This window comes from Macrobrachium rosenbergii, chromosome 15, assembly GCF_040412425.1.
Source record: "Macrobrachium rosenbergii isolate ZJJX-2024 chromosome 15, ASM4041242v1, whole genome shotgun sequence".
In the NCBI taxonomy this organism is placed as follows: Eukaryota; Metazoa; Arthropoda; class Malacostraca; order Decapoda; family Palaemonidae; genus Macrobrachium; species Macrobrachium rosenbergii.
Window position 1 is genome coordinate 3408432 of NC_089755.1, and position 10000 is coordinate 3418431.

Below are 10000 nucleotides of genomic sequence, written 5' to 3' on the forward strand. Positions count from 1 at the left end.
ACCGGATTGCTAAAAACAGCAATACACCTTAAACTAAACTACTTCTCATGATAGGAGAGAATCTCTCTCTCTCTCTCTCTCTCTCTCTCTCTCTCTCTCTCTCTCTCTCTCTTAATTAGGACTACACCTTAACTAAACAACTTCTCATGACAGAAAGGAAACTCTCTCTCTCTCTCTCTCTCTCTCTCTCTCTCTCTCTCTCTCTCTCTCTCTCTCTCTCTCCTTCTTCTTCTTCTTCTTCTCGTGACAGGAGGGAAACCTCTCAGTCATTCTCTCTCCCTTGAGCGCCAATTGCTCGTTCTTCCGCTTGTGTTGAAAGCTCTCCTCCTCCTCCTCCTCCTCCTCCTCCTCCTCCTCCTCCTCCCCCGTCCTACTTCAGATCCTCTATTCTCGCAACTCGAGCGTTGATGATAAGGACATTATATTGTCTCCCTAAACATTCCTCTGAGAGATCTCTCATTCGCTCTCAGAGGGCTCTCTCTCTCTCTCTCTCTCTCTCTCTCTCTCTCTCTCTCTCTCTCTCTCTCTCTCTCAATCTTGGGTTTTTGGGGAAATTCTCATCTGAAAAGCGATTTCGTTCATTAGTCCTTAAAGTTTTCATATTTCATCTTTCTTCTCTTTACGTGCGTGGGATGAGAGAGAGAGAGAGAGAGAGAGAGAGAGAGAGAGAGAGAGAGAGAGAGAGAGAGAGAGTGAACGTTTTAACCTTACTGTATTTAATGACTAATGAGAGAGAGACAAAATTCAGAATAGTCTAAAAAAAAAAAAAAGGCGATTTGCAGGAAGTGACGAGAGAGAGAGAGAGAGAGAGAGAGAGAGAGAGAGAGAGAGAGAGAGAGAGAGAGAGAGCGTCAGTGAAACCAAGTCTCATCACAGCCCCCAGAGACGAAACGGAAAAGACTGATCTCTTGCAACAGGTGAGAAAGACTCTCTACAAAAATCCTTACATATGAGGGGAAGAGGGCCCAGTTAGTTTAGCCTTTCAAACGAGGGGAAAGAAAGTGGCGCTTTCTCCTCCAAGCCGAGGGGAAAGAAAGTATGGCATCTCGTGAAGCTTCTTCATCTCAGGTCCAGAGAAAATAATAAGGCTGGATTTGAGAGTCATCCGGAATTTCCTCAGGTAAAGAATTTGGGGGCATTTTTGACAGCGAATTCCTGTGTGTGTGTGTGTGTGTGTGTGCAAAACTACCTTCATTCCTCTCTCTATCTCTCTCTCTCTCCCCTTCCCAAATGACACCCATGTAACTCACAGTGACCTTATCAGGGACCAAGTTCCCCTATCGGTCTAAAGCGCTCACCCCTTTAATGTCACGAGAGCGCACCCTGGGAGGAAATTCAAATGTAAATGATTTTCTTTTTATTTTTAAACAAATCTGTGCATTTGTTCACATTAATATATATTACTATTTGTACACAAGCCTGTACATATATTTACATTTAGAATGTGTACTGTGGTGTATAAGTAAGCTTATACATTCATTTAAATACACGCGCCCCCAAACACACAAATGGTGGTGTGCATTATGCACCAAGGTGGCGTCTTTTCCATATTAATGTTGTCCACAGTTCCACAACGGCCAAGATAAATTGCCAATGTTACGTACTTGCTATTTACACAAGAGAGCCGCTAATAACATTAAAAAAATGCTCATTACATCAAATTCAAAATTCAAGACTGATAAAACTGAATTGAAAATAACTTGTTCTGAGAATCACCTCATCTTTTGCTGCCATTCAACTGGAATTGGGTTCATTTTATAATTCTCATCTGAGATTATCACTCATTATACCAAAGACTCATGAATTCATTACTAGGATTATTCTGGCGTCACAACTGCAAAGGTCACCGACGCCACTACAGCCAGAGAAATCTGCGATTGCCATTTGAGCTTAATGCCTCATCAGTTCATCAGTTTATATCACTTGGCGAAATCAGCGTCTTCCCTCCCACGGAATTCTCCATCTATCAGCCAGTCGTATCTCTGATACCCAATCGATCACAGTAAATTGGACTAAATCCCCGGCAACATCTATTTGTCGTTGTTCGAAGCCCAAACGCAAAGACGGAGGAACAACAAAGTGGATCTGTGTAGTACAATAAATCCTTAAAAAGAGAGAGAGCAGCTGAAACACTCACAAGGATTCTGGATTCATTGAGACTCAGTCAGCAACTCCTCCCGTCTGTCTGTCTGCCTCGCTTTTCATTCGGGTCGTCTGACGCTTCTAAAAAGGAGTTATCAGTTTTGGGTGGGTTCCCCTGTCTATTGGTTTTAGGAGACTGTGATGATGATAGGTCATATCTATTTAAGTGTTTTTTTTTTCTTCCCTGAAAGCTGGTAACTGAAAGGGAAGTCTCAGTCAAATATATATATATATATATATATATATATATATATATATATATATATATATATATATATATATATATATATTTTTTTTTTATATATATATATATATATGTATGTATATATATATATATATATATATATATATATATATATATATATATATATATATATATATATATATATATATATATATATATATATATATATATATATATATATATATATATATATATATATATATGGACTTTGTTAATTATCCATTAGCAGAGAAACTAATGTGTCAATAGTCTACTCAGACAAAACAGCAAACATAAAAGCAATTCAGTTAACCAAGCAGAACTTAGGTCTTAAGTAAAAGCTACGAATATGAACACCTTCAATTATTATGATAAGCTTTTTAGAGACGATGCCTGTCTTCCAAAAAATAAGTGACTGTCTTTGCCAACACTTACTAAAGCAGTGGAAACCTTAAACCATATTCCAACTTCCCTTCCTTCGTATATTTCCATCACGAGTTTAAAAAAAAACTCTTACTGATCAACCTGATATGAGGGACACTTTCACATCGCCATTTCCGCTGCATTTCACCACTTAAGACGATTCTGAAATCCCGCCATGTCTACCAATTGTGATTCTCGCCGTTGCGATTTACGAGACCGAGTCTCCATTCTTTCATGTAATGGATGCACATGTTTGGGACACACACACACACACACACACACACACATTGTCCAGGGTCTTCTCCCTCAAAAGGATTCCCCAACTTCTCTCGTAACTAAGCATTTCCAACACAATTCCTAAGGAACTCATTTTCTGGGAAACAAATCCAAACTTTCGCCAGCAGGAATTTTTGAGAATAGCAATAATTTTGCATTATGGATGCGGAGAACTGGAGAATTATGTTGTTGTTGGTCTCTCTCTCTCTCTCTCTCTCTCTCTCTCTCTCTCTCTCTCTCTCTCTCTCTCTCTGGAAGTCTTTTAAAAGTGTATCTCATTCAGTAAAGGCCAAAGCACATATGTAATTCTAACTTGACATCGTCTCTTAAGTGATGGGAGGCAGAAAGGTTTCCACAGTGAATTTTATTCGTAATATGTTAAAAGCTTTTCGAAGGTCTTTTGCAGAGCTAGATCATCGCTCCTCTTTGATGCAAAGATCCGAGAAAAATGGAGCTTTTAATCTTATCACAAAATATCGGAATAAAATCTATTTGTAGGGACACATATCGATGGTCGTTCAAATATTGTAAGTTTGTGGTTCTCGAGTTGTTGGAAGTTGCAATCAGTTCCAACTTGGAAAACCTGAACCCATTCAACGCTGCCTGAGCCTCAGGGGGAAGAGGAATAGCACGGACATTTCATTCAGTTAGAATGAGGTCACATTCGGCAGTGTGGACGCGCCATTACGTAAATTGGTGGTTAATGAAAAGTCGTGACTTATGAAGGCAGTTTAAGACTACATTTCATACTGAATTTAAACTACTGACTTTGCAGAAGCTCTTGCATTTAAATCATCCCTCTTTATCGAGTTATTATTAGAATACCAAGTTTAAATATCATTTGAAGTTATTCAATTATGAGAATCTTTGCTGTATCTTCTCAGTTGGACGATTCATGAATTCTCTTATCCTCTGCTCAGGGCGGTATTTCCCTAATCTAATTACCAATAATCCTCATGGGATTAAACTTATTAACATGATATTTTTCTCTTGTGAATTCTGAATCATCATTCTCTAACATTCTATATCTCCCCCATTTTTTGTTTTCAATCAAATCAATTTCCCTTTCCTTCTTTAACGAAAGAAGACAAAAACCCACCACATTCCCCATGACAGTTTTACAACAACACCACCGTAAAACCAGTCACACTACAAGCTGCCATAAGCGTCTAACACCGGAACGCACGACTGTGCTTCTGTAAAGGTTGCTGGGCAAAGGCTTTCCCCGGGGGCTGTTTATATCACATCCTGATTTACTCTACCCTTCAATTTCTCGCTCCTGTTTCACAAGACCTGACGCCAACGGCTCTACTTTTCCCTTGGTTCTAGCTTTGGTGGTTTAGATAGAGCTGGCTTTGTCTAAATCTTGCCCCGAGATGGTGTGAATGGGTGTAGGAAGCCTGGTGTGGGCCTACCGACTCGGCCACCCCACCGGAAACGAAGAGCAAGAATGTGGCAGTTATAGGTTGTAATTCTTTGTGGCATTTGCATTTTGTGTGTGCATGTGTATGTGTGTGGGTGTTTTTTTTATGAAATTAAAACCTGCAGGAAAGAAATTCCGTGGACCTAATTGTCGAGAATGATGGCTGGAGACGCTGGTGATAAAAAAAGTATTATAGACGTCCAGTGGGTAACTTATCATTCTCGAGAAACAAGTGTCTTCACTATATTGAAAACAAGTCACGTAATAAATACGTTTATGCAGAATAAAATGATACATCTCAATGAATGGATCAAAGGGGCTGGTTTGTTTACATTCTACGAACTCTCGCTACAGAGTAACTGACATAATTGCCAACTGCTGATCTACTGAAGTCAAAATAATATAAATTACGATTTAAGACTGAAGGAATATATATATATATATATATATATATATATATATATATATATATATATATATATATATATATATATATATATATATATATATATATATATATATATATATATATATATATATATATATATATATATATGTGTGTGTGTGTGTGACCTTTAAATGAAATATATTCTTTACACAAAGATTTGTTTACTTGTAGTGCAAATATCATAGTAAAAGCAGATTTGACTCCTCCAAACCTCTTATACTATTACCGTACTTAAAAAGTTTTCAGGACCCTTTTAAGATGAAAGCTGCTGTCATCGACCTTTCAGAGAAGGCTTCAGAGATTTTCCAGACAGCCCAAAAAATTCTGCTTCATCATAATTCAGCTTTAAATAAAAAAATAGAATAAAGGTAAATGTTTACAGTGTCTATGTAGAAGTGTTCTGATACAAGGAAGACATTGAAATCATTTGCAGTTAGTTTAGAGTATTATGTCTTACTAAAGATAGTCTAATGTACCTCCCTTACTTAAACAATTTATTATTGGTTACAGGTATTGCGTGATATACTTACATTTATCATATTGATATTTCAATAGCAAAGACGTTTAAAGTCTCATTCATGTTTATTAAAGTTTTATTTTGATCTTTTAATAATATCAGGAATTCAATTAAATAATTTACATTTACATTTAGTTCACGCATTGAGTCCCAATTAGGATAAAGAAGTCTTGTCAACCTTTTTCAGATGTGTTAATTTCATTTCTACATACACAGTACGGTATTATTTTTATGTTAAAATAAGGCATTTTTATATATTTGATAACTGGGACCATGAAGATTCCAAAAACTAATAAATGCTTTCCTTCTATTAAACACCCTTTGAATGCAAACAATTTACATCGACACAGTTCTAATGAATGTTTGTGAAGTTCTAAACCACAATGCACACACATTTATGGGCAAGCCACGTGTCCTAGACTTATTTCTCATTTTTTCCAAAATTTTCCTTTGTATTCAGTCTAATTAACATAAAATGCAAAGCAGTTCTCCAGCGCCTACCTCAGCCAACAAAAAGGTATGCCAGGCCTCTTTGCTTTTGGGGCAAAAGGCAGAGAGAGGTACGATTATGACAGGCTTAATAAAACTGAGTCGACTTACATTTCTGTTTGTCTTTTTACGCAGAGGATCTTAGGGGAATAATGTCTGAATAAGGGATAGGAAGGAAAGGCTTTTATTTCTCGTTGGATGAAGACAGATATTATCCAACCTTCCTTCTTGTCGTATCCACTGGAATAATATTTTCACTACCGAGATAAAAAAAAAATGACAAAAATGTCAGAAGCCGCTTCTCCAGGCTTTATTTATCACCACTTTGCACATTTGTCAGGCGTGAGACAATGATTTTAGACTTTTATAGTTAGATTAATGTGGGCGCTTGCACGAACCCCCAGTGGAAATTATTCCCGTCTCGTCAAAACCTTTTGCTTTTGTTTTTCTTATTTCACCTTTCACTTCAAAATCGCTGTTCACGTAGGGGCCATGAGAGGAATTCAGTGACACAGATTAATCTTGAAGCAAAGGCGATCATTTTCTCAGTTATTCATCAAGTAGGGAATAGAATAGAATAGAATATAGAATTTAGGCCAAAGGCCAAGAGCTAGGACCTATGAGGTCATTCAGCGCTGAAAGGGAGGTTGAGAGTTAAAAGTCTGAGAGGCGTTACAGGAGGAAAACCTTTTGCGGTTGCACTATGAATCAATCGTTAGGAGAGGGTTGAGGAAAGTCAGATGAAAGGAAGAGAATACGAACGGAGGTACAGTAAAAGGAATTGGCAGCGACTATAACGAAAGACAATAAAAAAAAGCGTTTTAATTCCAGTGTCCCTTCTGGTAATCGTCAGGTAAAATGCATCGACGAATATCCCCGATGACTGAAGGGATTCTCATTCAGCGATTCAAAAGGAACAGAATTCACCCCATTTCCATCATGGCCGGTGTTTCAATGTCGGTCATCTGCCCAATTGCGAAACCAAATTTGCCACTTGGCTCATCGGGGATATTCATCTATTTAATATGCGCTTATTACCATATATTCGACTGCTAATTATCACGGCAGTAAAAATGAACTTGGGAAAATTCTGGCCAACGCTTTTGAGCTTCGCAATTATGATTTCACTTTGGAGGAAAAAAATTGAGGTATATTTGATGAGGCTTCTATTGTTTTATATATTATATATATTTTTTGGACAGTAGCCTTTGATTAGGTATTCAGTTACGCTCTATAATTACAGTTATTTCGCAATGTGCTGAGAAGCTTGTGCTGAATGTCATGTATGTTTTTCATAATAAGTGTGTGATACAGAGGTTGTATGAAAAACTGAGAAACATATATTATCAGTGGGTAAAATACAACTTGCAAAGGCCCTTTTGACCGAATATGAACAAGGTTTGATAGGCAATCACTTTTCATAAAAGTTAATTTTCAAAATAATATAACAACTCTTCACTCAAGGGAAAATATCCAGATACCTCGATTTTGTTATAAGAAATTTAAAATGACAGAAATTCTCAATGATCAGTAACAGTTCTCGTGGCACGCCAGTAACTAAAATATTAATTAAGAGATAATGTCCATGTTTCCATGTGAAGCAAGAAAGTGTAAAAAGAAACATTTTTCGTGACGAAGCTACAACTATCTGTCTTTGATGACAACCAGAATACCTGGGTACCTAATATGAATATCTCATAAACAGTATCTCCAAACTCAAAATATCTTTACAGAATTATAGCCAGAGCCAAGACTAAATATAGATGCTAACTTAGTCACTACGTCTCAACAACAAAAAGTTTTACTTCCCTTCAGCATAAATATTTCGTCAATATGAAGAAGCAAGGTGCTCTCTAAGCATGTAAGCAAAGGAAGTGTGGAATTATTTTTGGAACTTATAAAATTTGCAGACTACCATTTTACACAGTAACCACATTCTACCTGCATACATATTTTTTTTTGAAACAGTTATTCTATTATGTATGTAAACAAAGATAGTATGGAACCGATTTTCTTTTAATTCATAAAATATGCAGACTGTTATTTTGAACAGGCTAAACATTATACCATCTGTATAGATATTCTGTTATTGTGAACCAAATTTCCTTCCTGCATAGAGTTTGCGATTATGAACAAATAAAGTTCTGTTTAGTTTGTAAACAAAGTTTTGAACCATTTTTATCCTCCAGAGGGTAAACACTTCCCTTCTGTATTGATATTCTGGGTTTATGAACCAAAGGAGAACCATAAAGTACCTTAATGCTCTGTATATTAGGTAAACAAAGAACTTCTAAGTTATTTTTAAGATTTATAAACTACACAAAACATTTTCTTACACAAAGCAAACATTTCCCTTTTGCGATTTCTAAGGTTCTATAAAGTATGTAAACAAAATAAGTTTGGGACTATTATTAAGATTCATAAAACATACGAACTATTCTTACACAAAGCAAACACTTCCCTCTTGCACGAAAAATTTTTAAGACTCGAAAAATGAACATATATCGAAAAAACTATTAATTGACTCATTCCTACCTTCCCCACCGAAAGCCACCAGCTTCCACCTACAGTGTCGAAGGCAAAGTGAAAGAGAATTAAGTTCGTGACTGACTGCTGGAATGCCTTTTATTGACAATGGCGTCGCTCACAAAGGTAATATCACTTTCCACTTTTCCCCAGATCTGAATTCAAGCCAGGTCTGCCTTCCTTCCTTCCTTCCTCCCTTCTCTACAAAAAGAGAGGAAATAAAAAAAGCTGTAACTGAAAAGTAAAGGCCTGTCTCCACAAAAGGTAAAACGTGTTTCAAATTCTGAACGCAGTTTTAACCGCAATCTGGCTTCTGTCATTCGACGTTTGTTTCCGTCAAGCAATTTTATTTCTGTCTGTGCTGCAGATTTTTTGTTTTGATTTATGTTGCACGTTGTGTTTTGTTTGTGTCTGTGTTTAGTTTCATGTTTTTGTCATAAATGGTCAAGAAAAAAGTCATAGAAAAGTAGAAGTGAATAAATAGCAAATCAGCAGCTTTCGACCTTCAGTGGAGGTCCTCCTCTTCAGCTGCAAAGTTCCAAAGCTCCTGTTTTTTTATTTTTATTTATTCACTTAAACTTTGTGTTTCTGCGGTGGCTTTAGAGAGAGAGAGAGAGAGAGAGAGAGAGAGAGAGAGAGAGAGAGAGAGAGAGAGAGAGAAACACTCATAAGAAATCATCTCTTGTAAGTAATCAAGCCTGGATTATGATTGATTGATTGATCTATGGTTACTAAAGCTGGCGTCACAACATCTAGGGTATTGACGCCGTAATAATATTAAATGGGAAACTAAAAAAATTAAGTTTGAAAGGAGTTTCATATAAGAATATATACAGTATATATATATATATATATATATATATATATATATATGTATGTATATATAATACATTTTATATATATATATATATATATATATATATATATATATATTATATATATATATATATATATATATATATATATATATATATATATATATATATATATATTTTATATATATATATATATATATATATATATATTATACATTTATATATATATATATATATATATATATATATATTTATACATTTATATATAATATATATATATATATATATATATATATATATATATATATATATATATATTATACATTTTATATATATATATATATATATATATATATATATATATATATATATATATATATATATATATATATATATATATACAGTATATATATATTTCTGGAAGTTTATATTCTAGAGTATGACTGAGACAAACTAAACCAACATTCCAGGAAGCAAAACCATAATGGTTCAGCAACATCCTGAGACGAAGACCATTGTCAAACCAGACATGGTCAGTCTTCCAGCCATAAACCATCTCCTCAGGAAAGCTGACTCCCATAATGCACCGTTAGGTTCCAACGTTCATAGAAAATTATCGTATATCTGAAATCTATTTTGATTGCCTCTCCCATAATGTCTATAGTTTGTGTTTCCTTTGATTCCAAATTCTCCTTTATGCAGTTCTTGTGTTGCTTCT